The 12894-nt window shown below is 37.7% G+C and overlaps 1 protein-coding gene across 5 annotated transcripts in view; it reads right to left on the bottom strand.

Annotated features, from left to right (window-relative positions):
• Nucleotides 1-12894, bottom strand: part of LOC150098334 (centrosomal protein of 41 kDa-like) — a 188136-nt gene that overhangs the window by 151241 nt on the left and 24001 nt on the right. The window lies entirely within an intron of this gene.

The raw sequence follows: 12894 nt of genomic DNA, 5'->3' as shown, positions 1-12894 counted from the left end.
TTCAAGTTTTTGATAGCTTTTTCTATCTCAAGCCTAGTGGCTATGCGCTTCGCAACCATATACCTGGGGAAGGAGTGTCCTAGGTTCGATTCCCGTCGGTGACATGAGGAGCTGAAGGATCTTCCTCAGCTATAGCCAAGTTAGCCAGTCTTGGGAGTGGACAGCAGGGTTTTTTCCCCAGTTTATTCTGGGGTTTTTCATCCCGCAAAGCAGGCAAACTGGCCTTGAGAACTCAACACTACAGGCCATAGGATACACCGGGGCATAAGGCTTACCACCTTATCCTGTAAACGGAGTGAGGTCCGATGATCAATGGACCCTCGACACCGCAAGGTAAAAGAGGGTATAAGGAAGATGAGATGAGGATTGATATGTACTCCTCTTTGCATTCCTCTTGAAAATGTTCTGGTATGGTTCTGTCACTGCTTGTTTCATTTAACAGTCATTCAAAGTAATTACTCCAGACATCTAGGTTAACCTTATCTTTCCATTTTATAGTACTCTTTCCCCTATTTCTAAGCTGCTTCAATGGCCTTCAGAATATTTTGCCATCTTCCTGATATTTATTTTCTATATTTTTACCATAGTTTTCCCTTGACTTTTGTTTAGCTACTTTTACAACACACAGCTTAGCTCTCTTACATTTTTCTCTATTCTCTTAGGGCATTTGCCAACTTATTTGCTAGGAAATTTTGGTATGCTTTCTTCTTTTCCAAATTGCTTTTTTAACTTCTTGTCTCCATCATGGGTTTCTTATTTTTCTATCCTTACAAGACAACTTCACCGCATACCTTCCTAGCTGAATTGGTTTTCTTCAGAGTTTGCCATTAGGACCACAAGATTTAGTTTTTGTTTTCAAACTACTTCAAGTTTTCTTCAATAATGTTCGTATAGCTGAGTCTACACTTTACCTGTAAAAGCTGCTCAACTTTAATTCATTTTAAAACTTTCTTACATGCTATTCTTTTCAATGTAATATCCATTTTTATCCTGCTTAGCACTAAGTAATGACCACTTCTAATTTCAAATCCTTTGTATACGCTTGTATCTTGAACCAGCACAAAAATATCACTATGAACAACGATGTAGTCTTCTCTCCATGTGAAGATGTGCACATTCGTATGTTGGAACATGGTAATAATGAGTAGTCTGTGTCCTGAGTAGAAATCCAGCAAATACTTTTACCATTATTATTAGCTTTGCCCTTTCCTCCAAATTTCCCCAAAACATTCCTATATGTCTGGTGGGATTAATTTCCTACTGTTTAGATCTCCAACAAGGATCTTCGACTTCTTCCTTAGAAGAACATAATAAATTTAGTTTAATCCTTTATTCAAGTGTAAGCAAACAAAGTTTGCACCTGAAATTATCTTCAGGACTGAGGAAAGGTAGTGCAACTCCGAGCAAAGGTGGACCAAGCTCTCATCACTCCTTGTCTCAGTATCTCCCATAATGCAAAGCACATCTCCTTGCGGATATGTACACTGCTATAAATCAAGGAAAGAGCCACTACCCAGACTGGTTTCAACCTTTATTGAGGTCTTGTCAGTGGGAAGCAGACCCAAATATGGAGATACGAAGGCAGAAGCAATAGGAGGACTGATCCACTGTTATTCAATCTGTACTTTAATGACATTCGGAAGGATCTGGCAGGTGACATACAACAGCTATGTGCTAATGATGCAAAGATAGGTAGAGTAATCAGGAATGCAGCTGATATGCAGTACTTGCAGAATGATTTGAATAGACTAGAATTCTAGGCATGGGAAAATGTATGTTAGTAAATGTAATTTATCATGTACAGTAAATCATGCACTTTGGCATGATTAGATATCTAATGTCGTATTATATTGGGGGGGGGGGGGGGGGGTATTATGCTAGAAGAAACTGATGAAGGGTACGGATCTTAGAGTGTTAGTAGATAGGAAGTTGAAGTTCAGGGACTATGTAGCAAAGATTGCAAATACAACTCGAAAGATAATTGCAAAACAAATTTTTACATGTAAAAATAAGGATGTCATTTTGCTTCTTTACAAGGCCTTGATAAAACCTCACTTGGGCTATTGTGTGTAGGTCTCGTCTCTTGGCTTTTGTTGTGATTCTGATACAGTGGAGAGAGCACAAAGAAGAGTTTTAAAAATTATCAGGATTGTGGAATACTGATAACGAAGACAGATTGAGACTTTGTAGACTGCAGACACCAACAAACAGAACAAAGATGGATGATATGATTGAGACTTACAAACTTCTGAAAGAGTCATACAGGGTTTCAGTTGATGGAATTTTTTTTTATTTTATAGAAGGTGGAGAAAGGACAAGAGGGAAAACTAAGAATGAATGCTGCTAAGAAGGAGGGGTGAGATCAAGATTTTTCTCTCATAGAGTGGTGTGTGAATGAAATGGATTACCACTGGATGTTGTGTATGTGCAAGCAGTGTGAACGAATTCAAGAACAAGTATGTCAGCTGGAGCATGTGTAGCATGTGGCATCCCTTGATGAGTCCCTGACTCCCTGGAGGTCTCTCTTAATGCTCTCATTAAATTCAATTAAATATCTCATTGAAACATGCCATTTGAGAATGTATAATTTGTAAATGATGAAGATACATAATTCACAAAATATGTTAAAAGGTTGCAGCCCTGGTCTAAACAAAGATCACAAATTTTATTTTTAAATTCCAAAGAGTTCTTGATATGTGAAGCAGATTTTCCAGTGAAGGTAAATAATAATGTAGACAGGTATTCTGAAATTTATTACATGGGACAGACAATGCAATTGATGACAAGTCTCAAAAGAATGCAAGACTTATGGATCTCTGAAAGACCATATAATTACTGATTTATTACTTTATTTTATATACATATATATATATATATATTTTTTTTTTTTTTTAATTTTTAATTATGAATTTTATTGACCACTTGTCTTACTTAAGGTATGATGGAACTTGCTAAAATCCTTCTCTTATTTGTACAGTAAACTCTCGATTTAATGCACGAAATTTGCAGTCCATATATCACATATGAAAATTAACACCCTGTTAATTTTAAAATGCGTTTAACCAAGATTTGCTTATAATTAAATTAAAAGGTTATTTTTTGTTATTGATTTCCTATTATTTTTAACAAATTTTAGCAAATAGGCCATTATATGTTGGAAAAACACTGTAATAATTTAGCTGAAAAAAGACCCCCGTTGTTTTCGCCAGGGAACCAGGGCGAACAGTGAAAAGTCAGCTACTGGAACAAATCTAAAAACAAACCCCAACTCAACATCACCACAGTTAAAGATCGATACTATCAACGTAAGAAGCCTGAATAGCAAAGAAATGGAGCTAGCTGAGGTATTAGATAAGTACCAGATCGACATAATAGGGGTGACTGAAACAAAAAGGACCAAAACTGGTGAGATCTTTCTGAGCAATAAATACAAAATGTTATATTCAGGCAATGACAATCAAGGAAAAGAAGGAGTAGCCATAGTATTCAACACAAAATAAGAGGCTAATCTTCTTGAATGGCAGTCAGTCTCAAGTAGAGTAATGTTGGCAAATATGAGAATGGAGAACTGAACAATGAGACTTATTTGTGCCTATGGTCCACAGAAGGTTCTACTAAGGTAGAAGTGGAGGAATTTTTTGAGGCTTTAGAAAAAGCAACTGACACAATGAAAAAGGAAAAGTTGGTCCTTGTTGGGGATCTAAATAGCAGAGTAGGAAATGATTGTGAGACATACAAAAATATTTCGGGAAAATTTGGAGTAAAGAGCAAAGCTAATAATAATGGCAAATATTTGTTGGATTTCTGCTCAGGACATGGACTGGTTATTACTAACACCATGTTCCAACATAAAAATGTGCACAAATTCACATGGAGAGAAGAGGCTAGGAATAAGAAAAGTCTCATTGACTATGTTATTGATTGTTGATAGTGATGTTTTCTCCCTGGTGCAAGACACCAGAGTGTACAGAGGATTTGAAATTGGAAGTGATCACTATTTAGTCTTGAGCAGGTCCACAGAAGGTTCAATAAAATTCAATAAAATTGAATTTCAAATTGAAAAGAATAACATGTAAAAAGGTTTTAAAGCGAATAAAAGTTGAGCAGCTCTCAGATGTGAACTGTAGACTAAAATACACAAAGATTATTGAAAAAAAAATGAAAGAGTTTGAGAACAGGAATCAAACCTTGGAGATTCAGTGGAAAACTCTGAAGAAAATATTGATTGATTCTGCCAGAGAGGCATGTGGTGAGGATATCTGCAAGGATAAAAAAACCAGAACTCCCTGGTGGACACAGGAAGTTAAAGAGGCAGTGAAGGAAAAGAAGAAAGCATATCAAAAGTTCCTGTCAAATAAGTCAGCTTGTGCTCTTAGAGAATATAGAGACAAATGCAAGAATGCTAAACACTGTGTAAAACTAGCTAAATAAAAGTCATGGGAGGACTTTGGCAAGAATATAGAAAATAAATATCAAGAAGGTGGCAAAAATTCTGGAGGTTGTTGAAGAAGCTTATCGAGGAAAGAGTGCTGTAAAAGGAGTTAGAGATTATAAAGGTGACATGAAAACAGGAGAAAAAGATATCCTTGAAGTATGCAGTAATTACTTTGAAAAACTGCTAAATGAAACAAGCAGTGATGACAGCACAGTGATAAGAAACACTGACCAGGCATGCAGTCAGTAATACATATCCATACTTGAAGTAGAAAAAGACATCAAAGGTTTGAAATGTGGAAAGGCAGCAGGAGTAGATGATATTCGACCAGAAATGCTGAAGTATTGTGGTATAAAAGTCTTAAGTGGCTGCACTGTATAGTTCAGAAAGCCTGGACAGAGGGACGAATTCCTGATGATTGGAGTAGAGCTCTCATAGTACCCATATATAAAAAGAGAAATAAAACTAAATGTGAGAATTATACAGGTATTTCCCTACTGAGTGTTCCTGGCAAGATCTATGCAAGTATACTTGAGAAACGGTTGAGAAGAATAGTGGAAGAAAAGCTTGGAGAAGAACGAGCTGGATTCAGGCCAAATAGAGGCTGTCAGGATCAGATCTTCACTTTATGACAAATAGTCGAGAAAGCATAGGAATATAACAAAGATCTGTATTTAAGTTTTGTCGATTTGGAAAAGGCATATGACAAGGTGCCAAGAGAGAAGCTATTCAATATGCTGCAGTTATATGGTGCAATGGGGCATTATATCAAGCAATACTTAGTCTTTATTTGAGTTGTAAGTCAGCAGTTAGAATTGAAGGAAGTACAGGAAGATGGTTTAATGTTAAATCTGGTGTGAGACAAGGATGTACATTATCCCCTCTGTTATTCATTATCTATATGGATCACATTATGAAGGAAAGTGGTATTAAACCTGATATCAAAATTGGAGATGTTAATGTCAGCTCTTTGCTTTATGCGGATAATGTTATACTTCTAAATAAATCTGCTACAAGTCTGCAAGATTCTCTGACTAAATTGAATAGCTATTGTAATAGATATGGTAAGGTCAGCAATAAAAAGACAAAGACAATGACAACAGGCAGAATCATTGAAAATGTCAACTGTGTTGTGAATGGAGAATCTGTGGAACAAGTAAAACATTTCAGCTACTTAGGTACGATTTTTAGTGCAGATGGTAAATTAAATATAGAAATAGACAACAGAATCAGCAAAGCTGGTATGGTGGGAAATCAACTGAATAAATTCATATGGAATAAGAGAGAAATTAGTCGGAATACTAAATTAGCTGTATACAAGACAGTGTTCAAACCAGTTTTAACTTATGGATATGAGAGCTGGGTCAGAAGTAAAACACTTGAACAAAGACTAGAGACCACAGATATCAGAGTCCTGAGAAAGATTAGAGGCGTGAACAGATGGCATCAATGGCAATATCATATTAAAAAGGAGGATATTAGGAAAGAACTTGACATTGTCAGCATCCAGGTTAGCAGAGCTAATCTCAGGTGGTATGGTCACTTAAATAGAATGGGAGAGGAAAGATTAGCAAAACAAGTGTTCTCTGCCAGGTTGGCAAGAAAACGACCCAGAGGAAGACCAAGATATAGGTGGATTGATACGGTACAAAGTGCCTTAGACAATAGAAATATAAGATCTGATAATGTTGGAGTCTTGACAAGTAACAGACTGATTTGGAAGAAAACTGTAGATAGGAAGTTAGTAATGATGTAAATTTTTCATGTAGTACTGTCTTATCCTGTACACCCCTTGAGTACATGGCAGGAATTTGATGATGATGATGATAAATGAGTCTCCGCTCATAAAACATGTTCGGCGAATGATTAGGATGGGATCACACCAATCGCACTGTAATTGGTTCTTTTGTAGAGTGGCATGACTTTCTGCGGCAATTTTATTACACACGTGTTCGTAATTTTAGGGAGTTAATTATAAAAAACATCGAACATTAACTAATGTAAAAGTGTGCGTAAAACAATTTTTTTGTTATTACGGTGCTAATATTGATAAAATTGCAGTATAATGTTACAGATATTTTTATTTAAAAAAATTTGCGATTTAACAGACTTTTGATTTAACGGACACCCCTTAGCCCTTATTAGTCCATTAAATCAAGGGTTTACTGTATTTTAATGTTCCATTACTCATTATAAAGATGCTTTTAATACCAAGGTGAGAATTATAAAAACAGTTTTTGAGGATAATATTAAGAAAGAACTTGACATTGTTAGCATTCAGGAATGTGTATCAGAGATAATCTCAGGTGGTATTGTTACTTAAGCAGAATGGGAGAGGAAAGATTAGCTAAACAAGTGTTCTTTGCCAGAATGGCAGGAAAAAAGACCTAGAGGAAGAAGACTAAGGTGTAAGTGGAGTGATACAGTAAAAAGTACCTTAAAAGGCAGAAATATAAAATATAATATTGAAATGTTGACAGATAACAGGCTAACCTGAAGGAAAATTGTTGATAGGAAGTTAGTAATGATGTAACTTTTCATGTAGTACTATCGTAAGATCCTGTACACTCCTCCCCAGAAGGTATATCAGTAATTAGATGATGACAAAATAGTTTTCATGTTTTTTTTTTCTGCCTCAAATTTTTACAATTATGTCAACTTACACATCTATTCATACCTATTATTAAATAAAAGTATTAATGTTCTAAATGGTTACAAGCTTTCATGGGATAATGAACATAAAAAATATGCTTTCTCCCATACATAAGTGACTTCTCATGAACCTCAAATCCTATCCATAGTTTGGTTGATGACAATACGCTTTACCCTTCTTCATTTGCTAAATCTTACAGTGCTCAAACATTCCAAGTTTTGAGATCTTTCATAACCAATGTATTAAACACCAATCTTTATGAAATTCTATTCCCTCTTGCAAATTAGGTGGGAGATGAATTTCATTGCCCGTGTGAGACTGCTACCTTGCTTACTGGAGGCCTAAAGTGGCTTGAAAAAATTTCATGTTCAGTCTATAGAGCAGGGTTTTCAGACTTGTAAAAAATAAATTTAAAACATACATATATAAGGGTGTGCTAAAAAGTTGTGATAATTACCATGAAGGAACTGAGGTAGAACCATGTAACTTACACGTTATTCTACATATTCCCTACGAAGTGTTACTATACATTTGTTACAACGCTGCATTATTTGCAATCCTCTGAGAAAAAAGTCTTTCCCTTGTGTACAAACCAGTCCCCAAAGTGCAGATATGATTTCATCATTTGTGGTAAATTTTGTTCCCGTCAAGAGTTTCTTTAAATTTTGGAATAGGAAGCAGTCAGATGAGGCCAGGTCTGGTGAATAGAGTGGGTGAGACAGACATTGAAAGCCCGAGTTGTTTATTGTCTGGTGGGTTTCATGAGCAGTATGAGCAGGTGCGTTGTCCTGCAAAAAAAACATGCTGCTGCTCAGTTTCCTGCTGTTTTTCCTTCAGTACCTCCTTCAATTCTTTCAGAGCTGTTGAATACACTACTGCTGTAACAGTTTCACCTTTTTTGAGGTATTTGGTAAGGATTACACCATTCACATCCCAAAAGACAACATCAAGAACCTTACTTGCTGATTTTTGGTTTCAGAACTTCTTTGGTCATGGAGAACCTTTGTGTCTCCACTCCATTGAATGTTGTTTGGTCTCTGAGTTACAGTGATGAAGTGAAGCCATGCTTCATCAACAGTCACAATACAAAAAAAAATTTGCAATGATTTCTCAAAATAAACCAAAATCCTTTGAGATGACGCTGGGTGGCGCTAGTGTCCTTGGTAAATGTGGCGGTCGAGTTTAGCTAGTCTAGAAAACGTGTTTTTAAAGTTAAATATAGTGTGGCTTTTTGTCACAAATTGTGCTGCAATTGTGTATCGGTTAGAAACAAGTGTCCTTCAGTGGTATTATTGTTTAGAACTGTGTTGTATATATTGTGTTTTCACTGCCGTTTGTTTCACTATATCAACGTGTAAAGATGGCGTCCAACAAGAAACGTACGTCAGCGGCGCGCAGGACTTCTACTACTACAAGAAAGGCCGGCTCAGCGTTGGATTTTTCGCAATGGATGCGTTGCGGAAACTGCTATATGTATGCACCGAAAAATGTGAAGGATCTGTGGTCGGTCTGGCAAAATGAAAAGAACGAAAATGTCGACGTATGTGAGAAGTGTCGGGATAGGCTGGAGCGTTTAGGAATGGAAGCTGACATCGGGAACGTAGCGGAAGAACTTCGGCGGGAGTTTATGAAAATGAAAAATGACCTTCATCTTCTTCATGAGGAAGTGGAAGTGATCGGTAAGGAGATACTGGAAGTTAAAGCGGAGTTTAATGTGTTAAACAGAGAAATTAGGACTATAGAGATTACTTTAGCTGAAGTAACTAGAACAGGATTACATATGGGTGAGTCTTTGGTGAATGATTCAGTAATAAATAGTATGGGAGTGATTGTGAGTCAATATAATAAAACCACAAGTGGCCTAGAAGAAATGAGATGTAGTGAGAGTGGGGGGGTAAGTAATAGAGAGTTGAGTAATGAAGCTGGGAGAGTCATGCTGAATAGTGTAGAGAATGAGTCCATGAGTGTGGACTTGAATGAAGTTAAGAGTAGTAAAATATATGGTGATTCTATGATTAAGGGTATGGAGAGTGGTATGCATGAGGAGTGCTTGGCTGATGGGACAATAGAAAGAGTGGCTTTAGCAATAAAGAGAGGGCATGAAGCAGACAAGATGATAGTTATGGTGGGTACGAATGACCTGAGAGGTAGTATAAATCGGGTAGGAAAAGATTTAAGAACATTATTAGATATTGTGAAGAGGAAAAGTGTCAATGGGAGAATAGTGTGTGTGCTGCCTCGTTTTGACAATTACGAGTTAAGTAGACGAGCAATGATAATGAATGATATGATTGCAAGAATGTGCAGAAAAAGAGGTCTGGAGTTTGTTGATGTTTGGAGTGTGTTTGAAGGAAAAAGGCAGTTGTATGCTAGAGATGGACTGCATCTTAACATGGAAGGGCATAAGCGATTGAAGAAGTTATTGTTTTCTGAACAGGTTGAAGTTATTGGGCAGGGAAACTAATATTGAAAAGGTTGAGTGTAAGAGAGAGAAACTTTAGCACCGATTGTGTATTTATTGATCCTTATAGGCAGAATAAATTGCAGAAGAGAGGGGATAAAAATCGGCATAGGACTACGGTAGTTAATGACTTATATATCAGTTCTAAAGCCGGTACAAGATCTAGAGGGAATCTGCAATTTTTGTATACCAATGCTAGAAGCATTCGAAATAAGAGAGAAGAATTTTTGGCATTAGTCAGTGAAATCTCACCAAAAGTTGTAGGCATTAGTGAAACTTGGCTGTCAGCAGAAGATGTGGTCACTGGAATTGAATGTGATGGGTACACTATTTTCAGGGAGGATAGAGAAGATAGAACAGGGGGAGGAGTACTGTTGATGATAGCTGATGTGTTGCAGCCAAAGAAAGTAGTATATCATGATGATAGACATGTGAATAAGAGTTCATTTGAGGCAGTCTGGTGCGAAATAGCGACCAACGCAACCAAATATACAGTTGGATGCTGCTATAGGCCAGGGAGTACGGGGGGAGATATTGAATTCATGCATCAGCAACTTAGTGCAATGAGTGAAGGCTTGGTGATTATTACGGGGGATTTTAATTACGGTGATATCAATTGGAAGGAGGAAATATCACGTAGCAAAAAGGAAATGGAATTCATACATCTTCTACGAGATAATTACTTGAAACAGCACGTAACTGAAGGGACACGTGGTGTGAGAGTGTTGGACCTGGTTATTGGTTCAGAGGTTATATGCATAAGTAAGGTGTCCTCGTTACCTCCAGTTGGTGAAAGCGATCATGTGGTATTGACTTGGGAGGTTGCAAAATCTGTGGATTTTTCTATTAAGAAGGGGTATGTACGGAACTACAGGTTAGGCAATTATAACAAGCTTCAGAGTGAGCTTGCAGCCATCCCATGGCAGAACATATTGCAAGGGAAAGATGTTAGCAGTGCTTGGGATAAAATCAGCGGGTATCTGAGGAAAGCAATATCAGATTGTGTCCCCATGGTTAGGAGGTCAAACAAGGCAGGCATTAGATGGATGAGCAGTAGTATCAAGCTTGAACTGCAAAAAAAGAAAATGTTATGGAGAATTTACAAGGAGAAAGGCGATCAGGACACCCATGAGCAGTACAAGGCTCAAGCTAGGAAAGTTACCAGCATAGTAAGAAAAGCTAAATCAGATTATGAGAAGACCTTAGCCAAAGAGATCAAGGGTAATCCCAAAGAGTTCTTCCGCTATGTGGCAAGTAAGAGGAAGAATGACTTCGGAAGGATAACCTTAGTGGGTGCTGATGGTATTGAGGTGACAAAATCAGATGTAATAGTCGAGTTACTGAGTGATCACTTTTCAAAAGTCTATCACCCAAGTGAGGATATCTCTATACCTACAGCAATACCTAATGTGAGAATTGAAGCTAAAGAATCAGAGGTATTAAATATATTGCAAAACTTAAATGCAAACACTGCGGTAGGCTTAGATGGAATATCAGCTCGGGTGTTGCGTGAATGTGCAAATGAATTGTCAACCCCTCTCACCTGGATATTTAACTTAAGTTTGAACTCTGGTATGGTCCCTAGGGAGTGGAAGTTAGGCAAAGTGGTTCCTTTGCATAAGGGTGGCTCTAAAACTGCGGTATTGAATTACAGACCAATCACCATCTCAGGAGTAGTGGTAAAAGTATTGGAAAAGTTGGTTAAAGACAAAATTCAAGAATGGGTGGATCAGGATATGATACTCTATAGAGGCCAACATGGTTTTGTTAAAGGTAGATCCTGCCTTAGCAATCTATTAACTATTCATAATAGAATAACATCTGAGTTGGACAAAGGAACTGGCTACACAGTGGTACTTCTGGATTTTGCTAAGGCTTTTGACAGGATACCCCATAGAACACTGTTACGCAAATTGGAGCAGATGGGAATGGATATTAAATTGGTGATATGGATAGGAGAATGGCTCAGGGAGAGATACCATAAGGTGGTGTATGGAGGAGCCGAGTCCAGAATGAGGCAGGTGACCAGTGGTGTGCCTCAGGGCTCTGTGCTTGGGCCAATGTTGTTTAATTTGTATATAAATGATATAGGAAACGGCTTAAAGGGAGATATTCAGTTGTTTGCTGATGATGCAAAGTTGTGTAGTGCAATAAAAAATCAAGCTGATGTTGAAAGTTTGCAGGAGGATTTAAATAAGCTGGTAAAATGGACAAAAGAAAATGGATGTCAGTTCAATGTGGAAAAGTGTAAAGTCATGCATTTTGGGATTAAAAGATTACCAGCTGTGTACTACATCGATGGAAAGGTACTCCAAGAGATTGATGAGGCTAGGGACTTAGGGGTATTGGTAGATAGGGAGATGAAGTTCAGAGGACACATTGCTAAGGTGTCCAAGATTGCACATAGGATTACTTGGTTGTTGAGGAACACACTGACATCCAGAGATAAAGAGGTTATTATTCCCCTTTATAAAGCATTGATACTTCCACATTTGGATTACTGTGCTCAGGTCTGGTCACCTGGATTCCTTGGAGATGAGGAGGCTGTGGAGAGGGTTCAGAGAAGAGTGACCAAGTTGGTGAGTGATATAAAAAATGCTCCCTACGTTGATAGATTGAGAGCTTGTGGATTGCAGAGATTGGTTGATAGGCGAAGAAGAGGGGATATGATAGAAACATTCAAATTACTAAAAGGTTTTTATAGGATTGATGCAGGGGAAATGTTTCAGCTGTGTGAAAGTGATGGAAGAACAAGAGGTCATCTCTGGAAATTAAAGAAGAGTGTGGTTAACAAAGGTGTCAGAACAAGGTTTTTTGCTGGAGGGTGGTGAATGAGTGGAATTCATTGCCTGACTTAGTTGTGAGCTCTTCGTCTATAAATGAATTCAAGAAGAGATATGACAGATATTGTTTTGCTAGTTTGGGTCTCCCGCGATGAGTCTACTGACTCCACGGAGATACCCGTAATAATAATAATAATAATGACAGCACATATTCTCTGTTTAGGTTGGCATTCAAACATTTGGGGACCCACTTCGCTGAGAGCTAATGCATATCCAGATGTTAGTGGATAATGATCCCAACTTATTCCCTGGCTATCTCCAGAGTCTTTTCAATGTTTTTGGCTAGTATTCATCTATCATCAAGGCATGCACTACATTGATGTTTTCAGGAGTGATCACTGTAGAAGCTCTTCCTGACTTGGGGTATCTGTTGTCTCAGGATGTCCAGTTTTAAAGTTGGCTACCCATTTGGCAACTGTTGGATATGCTGAGGCACAGCCCTCTAAAGTCTCACACAAAGTTTGGGAATCTCAGTTGCAGACTTTTCTTGCAGTTTATACTA

The sequence above is a fragment of the Typopeltis vanoorti genome, chromosome 15 (assembly GCF_054136105.1).
Source record: "Typopeltis vanoorti isolate ZY-2024b chromosome 15, IOZ_Tvanoo_1.0, whole genome shotgun sequence".
Classification (NCBI taxonomy): Eukaryota; Metazoa; Arthropoda; class Arachnida; order Uropygi; family Thelyphonidae; genus Typopeltis; species Typopeltis vanoorti.
This window is presented reverse-complemented; position numbering and strand designations above follow the sequence as displayed.